The sequence below is a fragment of the Bombina bombina genome, chromosome 1 (assembly GCF_027579735.1).
Source record: "Bombina bombina isolate aBomBom1 chromosome 1, aBomBom1.pri, whole genome shotgun sequence".
Taxonomy (NCBI): domain Eukaryota; kingdom Metazoa; phylum Chordata; class Amphibia; order Anura; family Bombinatoridae; genus Bombina; species Bombina bombina.
Window position 1 is genome coordinate 923,179,698 of NC_069499.1, and position 21,276 is coordinate 923,200,973.

Below are 21,276 nucleotides of genomic sequence, written 5' to 3' on the forward strand. Positions count from 1 at the left end.
CGCCTCACCTTACTAATTGTCCGGTCTAGCGCTCCAGTTAATGCAATTGCCTCAAAATTAACATCTGTTAATACAGCAGTATTTCACAAGGTGATGTCTATGTGATATAGTCAAGGATTCTTAGTTGTTCCTTAGATAATCATTGGATTATGCATAGAATATTATGAGCCTCTATTTTTGTCATGGCCGCCGCCCGGACCCCCCCCCCCCCCCCTTTCCTTTATTTTATTGTTTATTATAATTGCACAACACTTGCTCTGGTATAATGTTAAATGTAGAAGAAACACCTTTCAAAATATAAAATAAAGAGGGCCATAGATAGAGTCTTCTGCATAACCAACTTAAAAAAAAAATCACCAGTTACAACTGGTAGGTATGACAGTTTTATTATGCCCGATTTATATGTATTTTGTTTATTGAGTAGTTGTTTATTAGTAGTAGTGATAATGGTGGCAGATATTATTTTAATTCATTATTTAATTTAACATAAATGGTTTGAAATGGCAAAACCAAAACCTAGTCTTATAATTTATCCTTTTTATTTTGAGTATGTTGCATGTTGCCGATGAAGTGTCCCTTTTTTTCCCCTCAGGTCTGGTGACCCTATCTTAATACGTACAGTTGTTTTATATCATCTAATTATAAAATGTAATTATTTTATAACTAATATATGTTTATTCTAGATTATTAGGGTACAAATAGAAGTACACATTGTTGCTTTTGTAGTGAACAATAACCTGGCATTTTTTAGGATGCAGTTAGAGAGACAAATTCTGATATACAGATGCCCCACGATTTCTTATTTTGTATCTGGGATTAGGAGAAAGGAAACACAAATGTAGCGCAAGTTTTAAAGTGTCTTAATACTTGAACCTTTAGGTTATGGTAACAACAATTCAAGTAAGAAGAAAAAATGGATTATAGTTTATTTTGAAAATATGAATACTATACGCAAGTATCAGCAACCTTTAATGAGTGGCGTAGAGAAGTAAGTGTGTAAAATGATCTGGGATGCCAGCCTTAATTTTGGACCAGTTTTGAAAATCAGTACAGAATATACTGAACAAATATTTATTATCAGAAAAGAAATCCAGCAAACCTCCCAGGCGTATAATCAATCAAAGATTTATTTGGAAAACCGTGCACAAAAACATATAAAAAAAGGGTAAAACATACAGAATGTCCCAACAACCTGGAACAAATAAAGGAATCGTCCTACGCGTTTCAGCAGATATTCGCCTTATTCATGGACATAATTTACTCCACACCAGCATGTCTATTTAAACACACCCTTGTCATCAGGTGTGAGAGCTCCAGGTACTAATTATTAAAGGGACAGACCTAGAGTATCACCATACTGAAATAAAGACAGACTAAAAATAATAAGCATTTCATTGGGGGAGATTGCAACGTTAATACTTTAAATGTCAATATAGCATATAAAGAAATATACAGATCTCAACAATTTATAAACGCCTGGGCTAAACATATACATATAATTTGAGTAGCATATTCTACCATAAACATCTAGTTAAAGACTTATATAAATGGGATCTGCCTCTATTTAATGTAGAGCCTCCATGCGAAAAAATATTTATGAACTGATATGCTAATGCCTTAACAATAACAATAACCATGTATTTTTGAAAATAAATGGTAGTGAGTGCATCACATTATTAATTACCCCAATAACAGTATTACATATATTGTATACCTGAGAGAACTTATTAATGAAGAACAATAGAGAGAGCGTTGCAAAAGACAATGAGGAGATGCACAGAATAATGTGTATGAATCTCTTTATATATGGTTCAGAGCGAGGTGTGCTAATTCTAATAATAATGTACCTAGAATAAATTAGTAAAGATGGAATTTTACTCTATTAATACATAGAGTTAAAGAATATATACAAGCCAATCTAAACTATACTTCTGTGTACCCATCTTAAATACATGATGTAACTCCTCTTTAGTATAGATTATCACATTTTGCTACATAATGGACTTCCTGGGATCATAATCATAAATCCTATCTATTAATGCCTCCAAAAATTAATGACATCGCCCACTATGTTAAAACCATCTGGAATCCTGGTTTTCATTTTGAAAATCCAGAAAGCCTCTTTGTATGAAAGTTTAGTTACTCTATCTCCACCACGTATGGCAGGTTTGATATGGTCAATAATTTGCCATTTTAGACTATTAACCACTTTGTTGTGGACATGTATAAAATGTCTGGCAAGGTCAGAACATTCGATACCATGCTCAATATTCTTGAGATGCTCCCTAATCCTATTTCTACACTCTCTAGAGGTGCACCCAATGTATTGTTTTTTACATTCCACGCAATCTATAAGATAGATTACGAAGACAGAGCGACAGTTAGTATATGTATCCAACTCATAGACCTTCTGTGTGGTGTATGATTGAAAATTCTTAGTAACTTTTGTGAATCCACAAGCAATGCAATTGCTGTAGTGACACCTATAGTGCCCTTTTACATTTAACCAGCTATTGCTTCTTGTCTGTGTACTTCTAAGTAGACTAGGAGAAACTGCATTACCTATCGTATAGCCTCTACGCGAGACAAAGTTGCATCCCTTCTGCACAAGGTCTTTGAGGCTGTCCTCAGCAGTCAAAATTGGGAGATGCTTTTTCACAATATCACATATTGCATTAAATTGTGCACTATATGTGGTTATGAATGTAGGTCTGGAGTTATCAAAACGTTGTTTATTCACTAGGGCTTTGTTATCAAGGAGGAGGGTTTCTCTGTCTAATCTGGTTACTTCTAGGAGAGCTCGATCTATTGTTTTTATATGATAGCCTCTCTCTAGGAGATCTTTTCTCATTTTCAAGCTCTCTGTGATAAAGACTTCATTGTCAGTACAATTACGTTTTAACCTTATGAATTGCCCTTTGGCTATTCCAAAACCCATATGTTTTGGATGATTGCTTTGGCCATGTAATATGGCATTCGCCGCAATTGGTTTGCGATATAAAGTTGTCTTTATCTGCTGAGTATCTGTTTTTCCAATCAATAGGAGGTCTAAGTAGGGTATAGATTCTTTATTACTCTCATATGTAAACTGTAAATTAGCATCATTGCAGTTGAGAAATTGAACAAACTCCTTTAATCTAGATGGACCCCCTGTCCAAACGAACAGGAGGTCATCGATGTACCTTTTATACATAGTAATGTAACCCCTGAAGGGGTTTGCATCTCCAAAGACGTGGCATGCCTCCCACCAACCCATATATAGGTTGGCGTAGGCTGGGGCGAATTTAGCCCCCATGGCAGTGCCACGTCTTTGGAGATAAAAAGTCCCCTCAAATAGGAAAAAATTATGGGTTAGTAAAAAATCCAAGGTTTGAATTAGAAAGGTCTTAAGATTGCCATCATAGTTACTGAATCTGTCCAGCATGTATGAGATTGCTTCTAAACCTTTTTTATGAGGGATAGCAGAATACAGACTAACTACATCTATAGTAAGCCATTCCGCTGCATCTGTCCAAGCTACCTCTTTTAGACAACCCAAAAGGTGCTTCGTATCTTTGAGATATGATGGAAGACCATAGACTACTGGTTGTAGTAGAGATTCAATCCATGTTGAAATATTTTCAAATAGAGATCCTATACCCGCCACAATAGGCCTTCCTTTCACCCCCTCCAAGGATTTAAGAACCTTGGGGAGGTGATGGAATATGGGGGTAACTGGATCTTGAACATAAAGATAGTCTACAGTGCCCTGGTCTAAAACCCCCATCTCTAAGCCATCATCTAACAGTGATACGAGCTGCTGCCTATATTTCTCAGTTGGGTTATATCTGAGAACTTCATAGACGTCAGCATCATTTAGTTGCCTAAAAGCTTCCTCCAGATATGACTGTCTATCCTGCACCACCACACATCCACCCTTATCCGCCCTCTTTATTACAATATCCTCCCTAGATTTTAAATTATTAAGGGCTTTAGATTGTTTTTCATTTAAATTAGGATAAGGATGCTTGGTGTCATTAAAGAGCGCAATAAGGTCTTCTTCAATTCTGTGGTGAAAAGCTTCTAAGAATGGACCTCTCTCCCTAGTTGGATAAAATATAGACTTTGGTGTATATCCACCATGTGTACATTTAAGCGGAATTTCATCAACTATTGATTCCTTGGCTAGGTCATGTGCCTTTAATAGATCACACGCCTCTGTGAAATCAACTATGTCATATATTTTAGGTAGAGTATCACTAGAGTAGGTAAAATCTACATCTCTACTATCATGTGTTTCATCTTTTTTCCAAAAAAATTTCCTTAATGTGAGATCCCGAACCATTTTATTCACATCTACAATAGTGTTGAACAAGTTAAATTTATTAGTTGGTACATAACCTAATCCAAAGCTCAATACTTCTTTCTCCTCTCTAGTAAGAGTGTAATTTGAAATATTGATTACATTCATAGTGCATATTTGTTTCTTCCTCCTCTCTTTTGCCTCCTTGCCCCTCTGCCTCTTGCTCCTCTTCCTATGCTTCCTCCTCTCTCCCTGGTGTTGGGATCTGCCTGAAAAACCTGCTGATCAATGTTATAATCTGGATTTGTATGTTGTTTTAGTATAGGGTTAGGAGCTGACATAGTACTACCTAAAAGCATGCAGCCAGCACATAGTGAACAAATAGTTAAACCTAAAAATACAGGCACTACTAGAGTTGATCCTATAGTCACAAGATACAATAGTAGTAGTAATAATAGAAATGTATCTAAAAATACCAATGTAGCAACATCAGATGATTTAAGGATGCAGGACTTTTTAAGGGATAATGACACTCCTAACCCTATACTAAAACAACATACAAATCCAGCACCTAAATGATCCTGACGTCTATGAAGTTCTCAGATATAACCCAACTGAGAAATATAGGCAGCAGCTCGTATCACTGTTAGATGATGGCTTAGAGATGGGGGTTTTAGACCAGGGCACTGTAGACTATCTCTATGTTAAAGATCCAGTTACCCCCATATTCCATCACCTCCCCAAGGTTCATAAATCCTTGGAGGGGGTGAAAGGAAGGCCTATTGTGGCGGGTATAGGATCTCTATTTGAAAATATTTCAACATGGATTGAATCTCTACTACAACCAGTAGTCTATGGTCTTCCATCATATCTCAAAGATACGAAGCACCTTTTGGGTTGTCTAAAAGAGGTAGCTTGGACAGATGCAGCGGAATGGCTTACTATAGATGTAGTTAGTCTGTATTCTGCTATCCCTCATAAAAAAGGTTTAGAAGCCATCTCATACATGCTGGACAGATTCAGTAACTATGATGGCAATCTTAAGACCTTTCTAATTCAAACCTTGGATTTTTTACTAACCCATAATTTTTTCCAATTTGAGGGGACTTTTTATCTCCAAAGACGTGGCACTGCCATGGGGGCTAAATTCGCCCCAGCCTACGCCAACCTATATATGGGTTGGTGGGAGGCATGCCACGTCTTTGGAGATGCAAACCCCTTCAGGGGTTTCATTACTATGTATAAAAGGTACATCGATGACCTCCTGTTCGTTTGGACAGGGGGTCCATCTAGATTAAAGGAGTTTGTTCAATTTCTCAACTGCAATGATGCTAATTTACAGTTTACATATGAGAGTAATAAAGAATCTATACCCTACTTAGACCTCCTATTGATTGGAAAAACAGATACTCAGCAGATAAAGACAACTTTATATCGCAAACCAATTGCGGCGAATGCCATATTACATGGCCAAAGCAATCATCCAAAACATATGGGTTTTGGAATAGCCAAAGGGCAATTCATAAGGTTAAAACGTAATTGTACTGACAATGAAGTCTTTATCACAGAGAGCTTGAAAATGAGAAAAGATCTCCTAGAGAGAGGCTATCATATAAAAACAATAGATCGAGCTCTCCTAGAAGTAACCAGATTAGACAGAGAAACCCTCCTCCTTGATAACAAAGCCCTAGTGAATAAACAACGTTTTGATAACTCCAGACCTACATTCATAACCACATATAGTGCACAATTTAATGCAATATGTGATATTGTGAAAAAGCATCTCCCAATTTTGACTGCTGAGGACAGCCTCAAAGACCTTGTGCAGAAGGGATGCAACTTTGTCTCGCATAGAGGCTATACGATAGGTAATGCAGTTTCTCCTAGTCTACTTAGAAGTACACAGACAAGAAGCAATAGCTGGTTAAATGTAAAAGGGCACTATAGGTGTCACTACAGCAATTGCATTGCTTGTGGATTCACAAAAGTTACTAAGAATTTTCAATCATACACCACACAGAAGGTCTATGAGTTGGATACATATACTAACTGTCGCTCTGTCTTCGTAATCTATCTTATAGATTGCGTGGAATGTAAAAAACAATACATTGGGTGCACCTCTAGAGAGTGTAGAAATAGGATTAGGGAGCATCTCAAGAATATTGAGCATGGTATCGAATGTTCTGACCTTGCCAGACATTTTATACATGTCCACAACAAAGTGGTTAATAGTCTAAAATGGCAAATTATTGACCATATCAAACCTGCCATACGTGGTGGAGATAGAGTAACTAAACTTTCATACAAAGAGGCTTTCTGGATTTTCAAAATGAAAACCAGGATTCCAGATGGTTTTAACATAGTGGGCGATGTCATTAATTTTTGGAGGCATTAATAGATAGGATTTATGATTATGATCCCAGGAAGTCCATTATGTAGCAAAATGTGATAATCTATACTAAAGAGGAGTTACATCATGTATTTAAGATGGGTACACAGAAGTATAGTTTAGATTGGCTTGTATATATTCTTTATCTCTATGTATTAATAGAGTAAAATTCCATCTTTACTAATTTATTCTAGGTACATTATTATTAGAATTAGCACACCTCGCTCTGAACCATATATAAAGAGATTCATACACATTATTCTGTGCATCTCCTCATTGTCTTTTGCAACGCTCTCTCTATTGTTCTTCATTAATAAGTTCTCTCAGGTATACAATATATGTAATACTGTTATTGGAGTAATTAATAATGTGATGCACTCACTACCATTTATTTTCAAAAATACATGGTTATTGTTATTGTTAAGGCATTAGCATATCAGTTCATAAATATTTTTTCGCATGGAGGCTCTACATTAAATAGAGGCAGCTCCCATTTATATAAGTCTTTAACTAGATGTTTATGGTAGAATATGCTACTCAAATTATATGTATATGTTTAGCCCAGGCGTTTATAAATTGTTGAGATCTGTATATTTCTTTATATGCTATATTGACATTTAAAGTATTAACGTTGCAATCTCCCCCAATGAAATGCTTATTATTTTTAGTCTGTCTTTATTTCAGTATGGTGATACTCTAGGTCTGTCCCTTTAATAATTAGTACCTGGAGCTCTCACACCTGATGACAAGGGTGTGTTTAAATAGACATGCTGGTGTGGAGTAAATTATGTCCATGAATAAGGCGAATATCTGCTGAAACGCGTAGGACGATTCCTTTATTTGTTCCAGGTTGTTGGGACATTCTGTATGTTTTACCCTTTTTTTATATGTTTTTGTGCACGGTTTTCCAAATAAATCTTTGATTGATTATACGCCTGGGAGGTTTGCTGGATTTCTTTTCTGATGTTGTTACCGTCTAAACAACCAGCTTAAACCTCGGCGTTCTCCAGGACAAAGGCTTGCAGTACCCGGCTTACTGACCGGCTGATGACGTCATCGTAAGACGCCGGAGTGTGTCAACAGGCATTCACAGAGGCGGAGGCTCTCACGGAGTTTGGGACTTACCTGACAAAGATACAGCAACGGCAGTCTAAGGTGCTTCGTACCAGCCCGGGGACCCACAGAGTGGTGAACGATCCGGAGGCTGAACAGGCTGCTTGGTATCCGCTAGATCTTACTTGCGTTGGTGAGTCTTCACAATACCGCTTAAAATACTCTAAGGATTGATGCTGCTGGTTATGTACACTAAAAAATTCTGGAGCTGTCTAAAGGGGGATTTCTTGTGATTTAAATATTTATTATGAATAATAATATTAGCAATAAATAACAAGATTGCAAATGTTACTTTGCCCAGAAATTATACTTTTTTTTGCAAAGCGTCCTATTCATTGGTCCATCATTTCTTAATTTCCCAAAATTGCTGTATTTTGTCTAGCCAACCAGGGTTCGTGGACTCTCACTGCCAAGAAAGAAAATAATTTATCAGGTAAGCATAATTATATTTTCTTTTTAATGGCAGTGAGAGTCCATGAATTCATTCATAACCTATGGGAAACCAATACCCAAGCTGTGGAGTCCAAGAATGTTTTTAGGGAGGGAAAGGTAGAGAAGGCATTGCTTAAGTACTAGGTGCCACTACTTGATCTGTTTAACTGTTTAACTAAAGTTTTAACTAAAGTCTCATTCTTGAAGGCCCAGAAAGTAGACACTGCACAGGTAAAATGTGCAGTAATCTGGGATGGAGGCTGCTGGCCCACCTCTATATAAGCCATGTAAATTAAACTTATGAGCAAGAAGGAAAGAGTAAAGGCAGTGACACACTGCAAGCGGAGCGGCGCGCAGCGTGTAGATACGGCTGTGCGCGCTCAGTGTGTCCTGCCTTTTCATCTCTGAGCACTATGCTGCGTCAGGTCATGTAGCTGAGCGCTCAGAGATGAAATATTTGATCTTCAGAAGCGATGTGACGCGGAGCGAAGCAGCTGCTTCGCCTCACGCCGCATCGCTTGCAGTGTGTCACAGCCTTAACAGTTGTGGCCTGCTGACCCTTGCGCTTACCAGAAAACAGGACAAACAATGAAGATGACTCACATATTTCCTTGGTATTACAAAAAGAAATTGGAGGGAGATAGTGGGATAATCTCTAGGAGAAAATATTATATTAAAAACTATATAAAAATTTCAACTGACAGGGTGTAGGCACCAACTAAAAAAATGACTAAATAATTGTATATAGACATACAAATGGAAAGCGTGCTGAGTCCTGTATTGTAATTCAGGAATCACCACCTTTTAAAGTGAATATAAATTGGTTTGTACACTTACATATCCCCATTCACATATATGTTTATTATATATACACAGTCATGCAGACACACACAAAAAAGAATTTTAAAACACTCAACCGATGCTATATTTACTATCACACTACCTGCATTGATATAAGGGAGTCAACAAATATCTAATATTGCAGCAACTTGCTCATAAAATATTTGGCTAGGCTTCTACAATCCTAGAGCCAAAATTAACATTTAACATTAGAGGGACAGTCTAGTCCAAAATAAACTTTCATGATTCAGATAGGGCATGTAATTTTAAACGATTTTTCAATTTACTTTTATCACCAATTTTGCTTTGTTCTCTTGGTATTCTTAGTTGAAAGCTTAACCTAGGAGGTTCATATGCTAATTTCTTAGACCTTGAAGGCCACCTCTTTTCAGAATGCATTGTAACAGTTTTTTACCACTAGAGGGTGTTAGTTCATGTATTTCATATAGATAACACTGTGGTCATGCACGTGAAGTTACCTGGGAGCCAGCACTGATTGACTAAACTGCAAGTCTGTCAAAAGAACTGAAATAAAGGGGCAGTTTGCAGAGGCTTAGATACAAGATAATCACAGAGGTAAAAAGTATATAAATATAACTGTGTTGGTTATGCAAAACTGGGGAATGGGTAATAAAGGGATTATCTATCTTTTAAAACAATAAAAATTCTGGTGTAGACTGTCCTTTTAACATAGCAGGTGCCGCAATTAATAGGAGAACTCCCTTTGCATCATTTACTCAAATATCAAAATATATCTAACTAATAATAGCAAACGGTTGTCAAATTAAAAAAGGAAAGATTAGACTCTCCAGAGATCCCCTGACACGCGTTTCACATAACACTTGCCCATTTTGAATTTTGTATCTGAATTAAATTCTGCAGTTAGAGGGTTAGAGTTCACAGTAACATTTAGTGAAGAATCAATAAAATTTTTAGATACAAACGTATGTAAGAGGTAACCAACTAATATTTTATATCTATACAAAAGATACCGATAGAAATACGTTGTTGCACTATAATAGTTTCCATCCTAGGAAACATTGATTCCTTACCCAAAAGCCAGTTGCTACGGGTTAAAATAATTGTGAGCGATGAAAGTAGATTAGATCAAAGACTAAATGAGATGGAGCACAAGTTTATCAATAGGGGATATCCTGAGAATTTGTTGAAAGAAAAAACTAGGGAAATAAATATGGATAGTTTACCAACTATTGAGATGAATAAAATGGACAGACTAGTTTTTGTAACACAGTATAGCCCCTTGAGCCTTCATATTTTAAAGATCATAAATAGACTGGCATATACTGAAGGATTACACACCTCTAACAGTACGTAGGAGTAAAAAAGTAAAAAAAACCTTGGGGATCATCTGGTAAAAACTGATATAGACCTAAATAGAAATATAATAGAAACATATATAAGAGAAAAGAAAACAGGATGTTATCCATGTTTGAATTGTATGAGCTGCAGTTCTATCATAAAGGGAGACTTATTTCATCATCCCCATAGTGGTAAGTAATATAAAGTCAATGAGTATCATACATGTGAGTCAACGTATGTAATTTATCTAATCAAGTGTCCGTGTTCCCTTATTTATATAGAGGAGACAACCAGAAAATCTAGAGACAGAATGAGTCAGTACCGCTCAAGTATTAGATGTAAAAATTTGGAAGCTCCATTCGCTAGTCAATTTTTGGAAAAAGGTAATCAAATAAGGCAGTTGAGATGGCAGATAATTGATTGTATACAGCCTCAAAGAAGTGGGATAGAGAAAGTTTGTTAAAACAAAAAGGAAATGTTCTCGATTCATAGACTGGAGTCTATGATTCCTAAAGGTCTTAATAGAGACTATGATTTGACAGTATTCTTGTAATAATATGCAGTGTTTTGTAATAATGTGCAGTGATTAGAAAGAAAAACGTTATTGCTAATTTTGAAAGAGATATTGATATTTTTGTAAGAGATATAGAAGATTGGGTAAAGATCTAAAATGACATTAAATGAAAAGATTTTAGATATAAAGATAAAACTATTATTGTATAAGAAAAATTAATGTAATCTACTTAGTTGTAATTTATTAAGTATCCACTAGATGGTGATAAAATACTAATATATAGCGTGTGTGGCACGAAAAAGCAAGTTTAAAAGATAGCTTTGAATGAGTGTACAACTTATGCATGATTAAGGGATTACCCCGAAACGTTGCATTGTTTTTCATCTGTCTAGAATAAAGATGTTATTATTATGAAGGTGCTGTGGACAATTATCGTTTGTATCACTTTGATAGGATATAGCAGAGTCCCTGGTTGTTATGGGCACCTACATTCTAAGTAAGTTTCTGTACTTACCATTGAACTGAATATAATTGTAAATAAACATACAACCTGAAAGAGTGCTGGACCCTGGATTCTATCAAGTAGTTACTGCCTTTGAAACAATATGAATCTTATTAAACTTACATATCATCTTACAAACATCTTATTTATTAAGTAAACAAACAGTCACACAGTCAAACATTAAAAACACTTAAACCTTAGCTGTATAGCTTGCCATAATATTAATATTCTAACCATTCAAATATGGGAGTTACAAATATAACAATATTTAATACTGCAGCAGCTTGCTAAATGACGAAAAGCTATTCTCCTACAATCCGGGAGCTATGTTAAGTATTAACATTACAGTGCAAGATTTTCTGCGAGTGGAGGTCTTAATCCATTTCCCAATCCCACAGAATGCATGAATACTCCTTGTATTTTTAACAAATAATGGCTAAGGTAAACGGTTAAAAAAGAAAGACAGCACTTTCAACTGAACCCTGACAAGCATTTCACAATAGCGCTTCCTCAGAGGGAGAAAACGATATTGTGAAACGCATGTTTCTGACAAAAGGAACAAAAACAATTAGGAGCTTTACATTTACCCTTAGATTCCTTGTTTTGGGGAAGAAAAGCACCATACCTCCTATCACAGCAGAAATAGTATAATCTAAACAAGAACCAAACAACAACTTTCCATGAAAAGAAAAATCTAAAAGTCTGGATTCAGAAACCATATCAGCTGACCAAGACATTAAAGGGACATTATACACTCATTTTTTCTTTGCATAAATGTTTTGTAGATAATCTATTTATATAGCCCATAAAGTTTTTTTTTTTTAATTAATGTATAGTTTTGCTTATTTTTAAATAACATTGCTCTGATTATCAGACTCCTAACCAAGCCCCAAAGTTTTATGTGAATACGCTCGACTACCTACTCCAGCTTGCTCCTGTTTGTGTAAAGGGTCTTTTCATATGCAAAAGAAGGGGGAGGAGTGTCTTATTTGCCACTTGCAGTGGGCTTTCCAGCTACCTTTTCAACAGAGGTAAACTGACAGCTTCTAAGTAAGTTTTTAAACAGTTTTATACTGAATTTTTATATCAGTATCTGTGCATATTATTCTTTATAGTAGTGTCTATTACATGAAGTTATATGAAAATGAGTGTATACTGTCCCTTTAACTACAAAGCTCCTCTAGAAGGAACTGCTAATGACATACTCTTAGAATTAATCTTAATTATGTCAATAACTGCATCACAAATAAAATCACTGGCAGATTTCAGTAGACCCAAATGGTTTAGAAAATCTTCACTAGCAGAATCATCTGAAAACTGCTCAGAAAGACTCACCAACCAGAAGAAGCCAAGCCACACAGGCAACACTAACTGCTATACTAAAAAGAAAACCTGCTTGCTGAAAAACCTTCCTTTGAAATTATTCCAATTTTCTATCCATAGGATCCTTAAAAGAAGAACTGTCTTCCAAAGGAATGGTAGTACGACTAGCCAAGGTAGTATCACCCGACTTATTAACATACTAACTTCACTTAACTAACAGGTACCCTCTATCTCCTCACTAATATCATTCTCACCTTTGCAGTCCCCACCTCCTGTTTCCCATCCTACCCATCTAGATTGTAAGTTCCCATGGGAATAGGGCCCTCAATTCACCCTGTTTTTGTCTGTAACATTTTGTCGTTTTGTTTCTCCATTGTACTGTTATCCTTGTACCCATGGGCAGCGCTGTGGAATCTGTTGGCGCTTTATAAATAAAGAATAATAATAATATAGCCCCATCCACCTTAGGCACTGTTTCCCAAAGCTCAACATTAGAAACCGGCAAACGATACATTTTCTTCAACCTAGCTAAAGGATTAAAGGGGCTACCAGGCTTAGTCCAATCCTTAGAAAATATCTCAGTGACAGCATTAGGGACAGGAAAAACCTCTAGAGATTTAGCAGTAGGTTTAAAAAATAAATCCAAACGTTTAGTACACGCACAAAGGGCGTAGTTTTAAAGGGGAATTGAGCCTTATAAAATAAAAGGAGCCATGCAAAACATAAACAGGTTAAATACTGACCACAGGCTACAGAACAATAGAGTACAAACTATATAGCCCAACTGGCTAAATGAGTGCCCCTATATAAAAAACAGAATTTATGCTTACCTGATAAATTTCTTTCTCTTGTGATGTATCGAGTCCACGGATTCATCCATACTTATGGGATATTCTCCTTCCCAACAGGAAGTGGCAGAGAGAGCACCCACAGCAGAGCTGTCCATATAGCTCCCCCCTTAGCTCCACCCCCCAGTCATTCGACCGAAGGCTAGGAAGAAAAAGGAGAAACTATAGGGTGCAGTGGTGACTGAAGTTCTTTAAATAAAAATAGACAGGGCGGGCCGTGGACTCGATACATCACAAGAGAAAGAAATTTATCAGGTAAGCATAAATTCTGTTTTCTCTTGTAAGATGTATTGAGTCCACGGATTCATCCATACTTATGGGATACCAATACCAAAGCTTTAGGACACGGATGAAGGGAGGTACAAGACAGGTACCTTAAACGGAAGGCACCACTGCTTGTAGAACCTTTCTCCCAAAAATAGCCTCCGAAGAAGCAAAAGTATCAAATTTGTAAAATTTGGAAAAAGTATGAAGCGAAGACCAAGTCGTCCATGTGGAAGCCACTGCTCTAGTAGAATGAGCAGTGATTCTTTCAGGAGGCTGCTGGCCAGCAGTTTCATAAGCCAAACGGATGAAGCTTTTCAGCCAAAAGGAAAGAGAGGTAGCCGTAGCCTTTTGACCTCTCCGTTTACCAGAATAAACAACAAACAATGAAGATGTTTGACGGAAATCTTTAGTTGCTTGTAAGTAGAACTTTAAAGCACGAACCACATCAAGATTGTGCAACAGACGTTCCTTCTTTGATGAAGGATTAGGACACAGAGAAGGAACAACAATCTCCTGATTGATATTCCTATTAGAAACAACCTTAGGAAGAAACCCAGGTTTGGTACGCAAATCCACCTTATCTGCATGGAAAACTAGGTAAGGTGAGTCACACTGTAAAGCAGATAACTCAGAAACTCTTCGAGCCGAAGAGATAGCTACTAAAAACAAAACTTTCCAAGATAGAAGCTTAATATCTATGGAATGCATAGGTTCAAACGGAACCCCTTGAAGAACATTAAGAAACAAATTTAGGCTCCATGGTGGAGCAACAGGTTTAAATACAGGCTTGATCCTGACCAAGGCCTGACTAAACGCTTGAACGTCTGGGACATCTGCCAGACGTTTGTGTAAAAGAATAGACAAAGCAGATATTTGTCCTTTTAAAGAACTAACTGATAATCCCTTCTCCAATCCTTCTTGGAGAAAGGACAAAATTCTAGGAATCCTAATCTTACTCCATGAGTAATCCTTGGATTCACACCAACAAAGATATCTGTGCCAAATCTTATGATAGATTTTCCTGGTGACAGGCTTTCTAGCCTGAATCAGGGTATCAATGACTGACTCAGAGAAACCACGCTTTGATAGAATCAGGCGTTCAATCTCCAAGCAGTCAGACGCAGAGAAGTTAGATTTGGATGCTTGAATGGACCTTGGATTAGAAGGTCCTGCCTCATTGGCAGAGTCCACGGTGGAACAGATGACATGTCCACCAGGTCTGCATACCAAGTCCTGCGTGGCCACACAGGCGCTATCAGAATCACCAAAGCTCTCTCCTGCTTGATTCTGGCAACCAGACGTGGGAGGAGAGGAAACGGTGGAAATACATAAGCCAGATTGAAGGACCAGGGCACTGCTAGAGCATCTATCAGTACCGCCTGGGGATCCCGGGACCTGGACCCGTAACAAGGAAGTTTGGCGTTCTGTCGGGATGCCATTAGATCCAATTCTGGTGTGCCCCATAGCTGAGTCAGCTGGGCAAATACCTCCGGATGGAGCTCCTACTCCCCCAGATGAAAAGTCTGACGACTTAGGAAATCCGCCTCCCAGTTCTCTACCCCTGGGATATGGATTGCTGAGAGATGGCAAGAGTGATCCTCCGCCCATCGGATTATTTTGGTTACCTCCATCATCGCTAGAGAACTCTGTTTTCCTCCTTGATGATTGATATAGGCTACAGTCTTGATGTTGTCCGACTGAAATCTGATGAATTTGGCCACAGTTAGCTGAGGCCATGCCTGAAGCGCATTGAATATTGCTCTCAGTTCTAGAATGTTTATCGGGAGGAGAGATTCCTCCTGAGACCATAAGCCCTGTGCTTTCAGGGATTTCCAAACTGCACCCCTGCCTAGCAGGCTGGCATCTATCGTTACTATGAGCCACTCTGGCCTGCGGAAACACATTCCCTGAGACAGGTGGTCCTGAGACAACCACCAGAGAAGAGAATCTCTGGTCTCTTGGTCCAGATGCAGTTGAGGAGATAAATCTGCATAATCCCCATTCCACTGTTTGAGCATGCATAGTTGCAGTGGTCTGAGGTGTAGGCGGGCATAAGGAACTATGTCCATTGCCGCTACCATGAGTCCGATTGCCTCCATACACTGAGCCACTGATGGCCGAGAAATGGAATGAAGAGCTCGGCAAGTGATTAAAAGTTTGATTTTCTGACCTCCGTCAGAAATATTTTCATTTCTACCGAGTCTATCAGAGTCCCTAGGAAGGAAACTCTGGTGAGAGGGACGAGAGAACTCTTTTTTATGTTCACCTTCCATCCATGAGATCTCAGAAAAGCCAACACGATGTCCGTGTGAGACTTGGCTAGCTGGAAAGTTGACCCCTGAATTAAGATGTCGTCTAGATAAGGCGCCACTGCTATACCCCGCGGTCTTAGAACCGCCAAAAGGGACCCTAGCACCTTTGTGAAAATTCTGGGAGCCGTGGCCAACCAGAAAGGAAGGGCCACAAACTGGTAATGCCTGTCCAGAAGGGCGAATCTGAGGAATTGATGATGATCTCTGTGAATAGGGATGTGTAGATACGCATCCTTTAAATCCACGGTAGTCATATATTGACCTTCCTGGATCAGAGGAAGAATAGTCCGAATAGTCTCCATCTTGAAAGATGGTACTCTGAGGAATTTGTTTAGAATTTTGAGATCCAAGATCGGTCTGAAAGTTCCCTCTTTTTTGGGAACCACAAACAGGTTGGTGTAAAAACCTAGCCCTTGTTCCGCTCTTGGAACTGGGCGGATCACTCCCATGGTATGTAGGTCTTCTACACAGCGTAAGAACGCCTCTCTCTTTGTCTGGTTTGCAGACAATTGAGAAATGTGAAATCTCCCCCTTGGGGGGGAGTCTTTGAAGTCCAGAAGATATCCTTGGGACACAATTCTAAAGCCCAGGAATCGTGAACATCTCTTGCCCAAGCCAGAGCGAAGAGAGAGAGTCTGCCCCCTATGGATCCGGTCCCAGATCGGGGGTTACCCCTTCATGCTGTCTTAGAGGCAGCAGCAGGCTTCTTGGCCTGTTTACCTTTGTTCCAAGCCTGGTTAGGTCTCCAGACTGACTTGGATTGGACAGAATTCCCCTCTTGCTTTGCTGCAGGGGAAGCTGAAGCGGGACCTTTGAAGTTCCGAAAGGAACAAAAATTATTTTGTTTGGTCCTCATCTTATTTGTTTTATCCTGAGGGAGGGCATGGCCTTTCCCTCCAGTGATGTCTGAAATAATTTCTTTCAGTGTAGGCCCGAATAGGGTCTTTCCTTTGAAAGGGATGTTCAACAACTTTGATTTTGATGACACATCAGCAGACCAGGACTTAAGCCATAATGCCCTGCGTGCTAAAATGGCAAAACCTGAATTCTTTGCCGCTAATTTAGCCATTTGGAAAGCAGCATCTGTAATGAAAGAATTAGCCAACTTAAGGGCCTTAATTCTATCCATAATATCCTTTAATGGAGTCTCCACTTGGAGAGCCTCTTCTAGAGCCTCAAACCAGAAAGCAGCTGCAGTAGTTACAGGAACAATGCATGCAATAGGTTGGAGAAGAAAACCTTGAGGAACAAAAATTTTCTTTAGGAGACCCTCTAATTTTTTTATCCATAGGATCTTTGAAAGCACAACTGTCTTCGATAGGTATAGTTGTACGCTTAGCAAGAGTAGATAGCTCCCTCCACCTTAGGAACAGTCTGCCACGAGTCCTGTATGGTGTCAGATATGGGAAACATTTTCTTAAAAACAGGAGGGGGAGCGAACGGAATACCTGGTATATCCCACTCCTTAGTAACAATAGTCACAATCCTCTTAGGGACTGGAAAAGCATCAGTGTAAACAGGAACCTCTAAGTATCTGTCCATTTTACACAATTTCTCTGGGACCACTATAGGGTCACAATCGTCTAGAGTAGCTAATACCTCCTTGAGCAATAAGCGGAGGTGTTCAAGCTTAAATTTAAAGGCCGTCATATCAGAATCTGTCTGAGGGAGCGTCTTTCCAGAATCAGAAATCTCTCCCTCAGATAACAAATCCCTTACCCCTACTTCAGAACATTGTGAGGGTATATCGGATACTGCTACTAAAGCGTCAGACGGTTCAGCATTTGTTCTTAACCCAGAGCTGTCACGCTTTCCTTGTAAACCAGGCAGTTTAGAGAAAACCTCTGTGAGGGTTTTATTCATAACTATGGCCATGTCTTGTAAAGTAAATTAATTTGACGCATTAGAGGAACTTGGCGTCACTTGTGCGGGCGTTACTGGTTGTGACACTTGGGGAGAGCTAGATGCTAAACCCTCATTTCCTTCTAACTGAGAATCATCTATTGCAATATTTTTAAGTGCTAAAATATGCTCTTTATAATTTATAGACATATTAGTGCAAGTGGGACACATTCTAAGAGGGGGTTCCACAATGGCTTCTAAACACATAGAACAAGGATTTTCCTTGGTGTCAGACATGTTAAACAGGCTAGTAATGAAACAAACAAGCTTGGAAAACACTTTAATCAACGAAAATAACACTTTAAACAAAAACGGTACTGTGCCTTTAAGAGAAAAAAAAGCTGCACAAACTCTGCAAAACAGTGTAAAAAAGCAGTAAACAAAACGAAATTTTTACAGTAGTATCATAAAGCCTTAGTAACTTTGCAGTTAAGCAGGCAGAGAGAATTACTGGGGGGTGGAGCTAAGGGAGGAGCTATATGGACAGCTCTGCTGTGGGTGCTCTCTCTGCCACTTCCTGTTGGGAAGGAGAATATCCCATAAGTATGGATGAATCCGTGGACTCGATACATCTTACAAGAGAAATATGTTCTTACCGATATCCAACCCAACTACTGGACATCTTCCAATCAGGATCCAGTAGATAGCCAAACCAGTGCTGAAACATAACAGCAGAGGATATGGAATAGGAGTATACCGATAACCTAACAGGAGGAGGCTAAGGACAGGTCCCTGCAACACCTATGGAAGGCTTGTTACTAACTCCCATAGGGTTGTAATTGTGCCACTACCCCATACTCCCAGTACATCTCTCTGTCTAACAGCAGCTCTCTGAAAGGAAATGGACCTCAAATCTGTCTGAGAACCCCTCTCACAGAAGAACATCAGATGCACCTTCATTATTCACCTTCCTCCTGTGGAGGCAAACACAAGACTGATTACCAGTAAGGTGGGAGGGGTTTTATAAAGCTCTTGGGGTTTGGGAATATTTGACTCCTCTTAGTGGCAAGGAACAGTAATTCCCAGGAGTAATGGATTGTTAACTCACAACCTGTATGAAAGAAAACAGTGTATGGTGTATAAATATATGTACCTAGGCTATGTGAATTGTATGTCTAATACAATACCTACTAATAGTCGGTAGGTTATGAAGGTAAAAATACTCAATCTTGGACTATTATTGTTTATTTATTTTGTACTACTTGTTATTATAGCCACTCCCTTTTTAAAGTTATTGATAGAGATCCTAAGAATATCAGAAACTCTCCTAAATAGTTCATTACTTGTAAACCAAGCTGGTCTGTGCCCTTAAAAAATGCATAAAGTAATCAATACCCTATTAAAGTTATAAAAAGAGTAAGACTATGCTGCACCAAGTAAAGAATATTAGCAAAATCATTTTATCTCTAATTCTTTTAAAGATTTCATGTATTAGACATACAATGCAAAATGTATCCACTATTTGAAGAAAATGTGTAATGCTTTTGTGTGCTAAACCCTTGATCACAGACTGAAAGACAGAGCTCATAAATATCTTTACGCAGAACTCATAATAAAAGAAGCAATTCAAATCAAAGAGAGCAGCATCAGGCTTAGAATTCAGGCTTCAAAGTTAACACAAGAGAATGAAAATGACCCAATTTAAAATAAATTTCTTAATGTTAAAGCTTTATTTCATTAATTTTAAAGAAAGTTTTAGTCCTAGTGAATTAAAAAACACATCAGAAATATTTTCCATTTTGAAAATCCATAGATTCTTTGTTACAATGCCTCTCTCTGTAAGGTTTTAGTATTTTTTTTACTATGACTACAAATTAATAATAATGTGAAAAATGTAAAAAAAAACTTAATAAGCTAATTATAAATTCAGTCTTACAATATTATATGTATAATAAATAAACATAAAGGCGTACCCAAGAAATGGGAGATATCATTTAAAGGGACGTAAAAAGTATAACATAAGTTTTTAAATAAGCAGTCAAAGCTTACCTGCAAAATGGTTTATGTTTTAACCCCCATTAACCCTTTTAATTCAGGCATAGTTTTTTGCAGCAAGCTCCCCCCCTGGGCATTTCCATATATGGAAGGTTCTATACAGGCCATAGCTTCAACAGAATGCACTTGTGCACATACACGGTAGGGGGCACAGTCACATGACACCCTACTAAAGCAGTGCACAGTATAATGCTGAAGCTTTCACAAAGCACGTGACATCCCCAAGGAAACAAACAAGCCTCTTGGCAACAAACAATAGCAGTACCTTTTGTCCCTCCTCGACCTCCTCTTACTTGCATAAGTAATTACCCTCACATGCACACTTTGTTACTTGACACTACAAGGTTTGGAGATGGACACTGATAAGGGGGAGAGGAGCAAGCTACAACTCGCAACTCTTAAGTATAAGTAATTGCAGATTTTTGGAAATTTTATTAAAATACTTATAAGTTGTTGGGTTTTTTTTACACTTTTTTTCACACACTGTTTTAACTCAGTTGACCCTTTTATAATATGCACATAACTCAAAATGTTTTATGGCACTTTAACTATATTGAATTTATATTCCAGTAATACTACTAAAAATATCTTGTTCCAGAGTTTGAGGGATGGACAATGACAATACTGCAAAAATAACAGGTCCCATAAGCCATAGGTACAGTCAATGGCCCCTCACGCCATCCCTAGCTTAGACTCCATTCCTTCCTCGTCATATATTTTTCTCACGTGGAGCAATTAAACACCCCTTTGGCTGAGAGTAAAACCTACAGAGCTGCCCTTTTTTGTGCCATAACAAAAACTATTATTTTACTATTATTAGTTGACAGTTATACACATATATTATTTAGCTCCTTCTGACACGAACATGCACATATCAGTATTTAATACCCAGTAGCTATTAGCAAAATTAAGCTCTGTTTAACCATTATAAATAGATTATTATTTAAGCCTCATTGGTTGCCAATAAAACAAAACCATAATTTAACCACTTTGTTGCAGTAACAGTCATTTTACCCCTTTAATTGCCACAAACAGAAAGAATGATGATTTAAAGGGATAGTCAAGTTAAAAATTAAACTTTCATGAATCAGATAGAGCAGGCAATTTTAAGTAACTTTCTAATTTACTCAAATTTACAATTTTTTTTCATTCTCTTGGTATCATTATTTGAAAAAGCAAGAATGTAAGCAAAGCAACCTGATCATTTTTGGTTCAGAACCTGGATAGCACTTTCTGA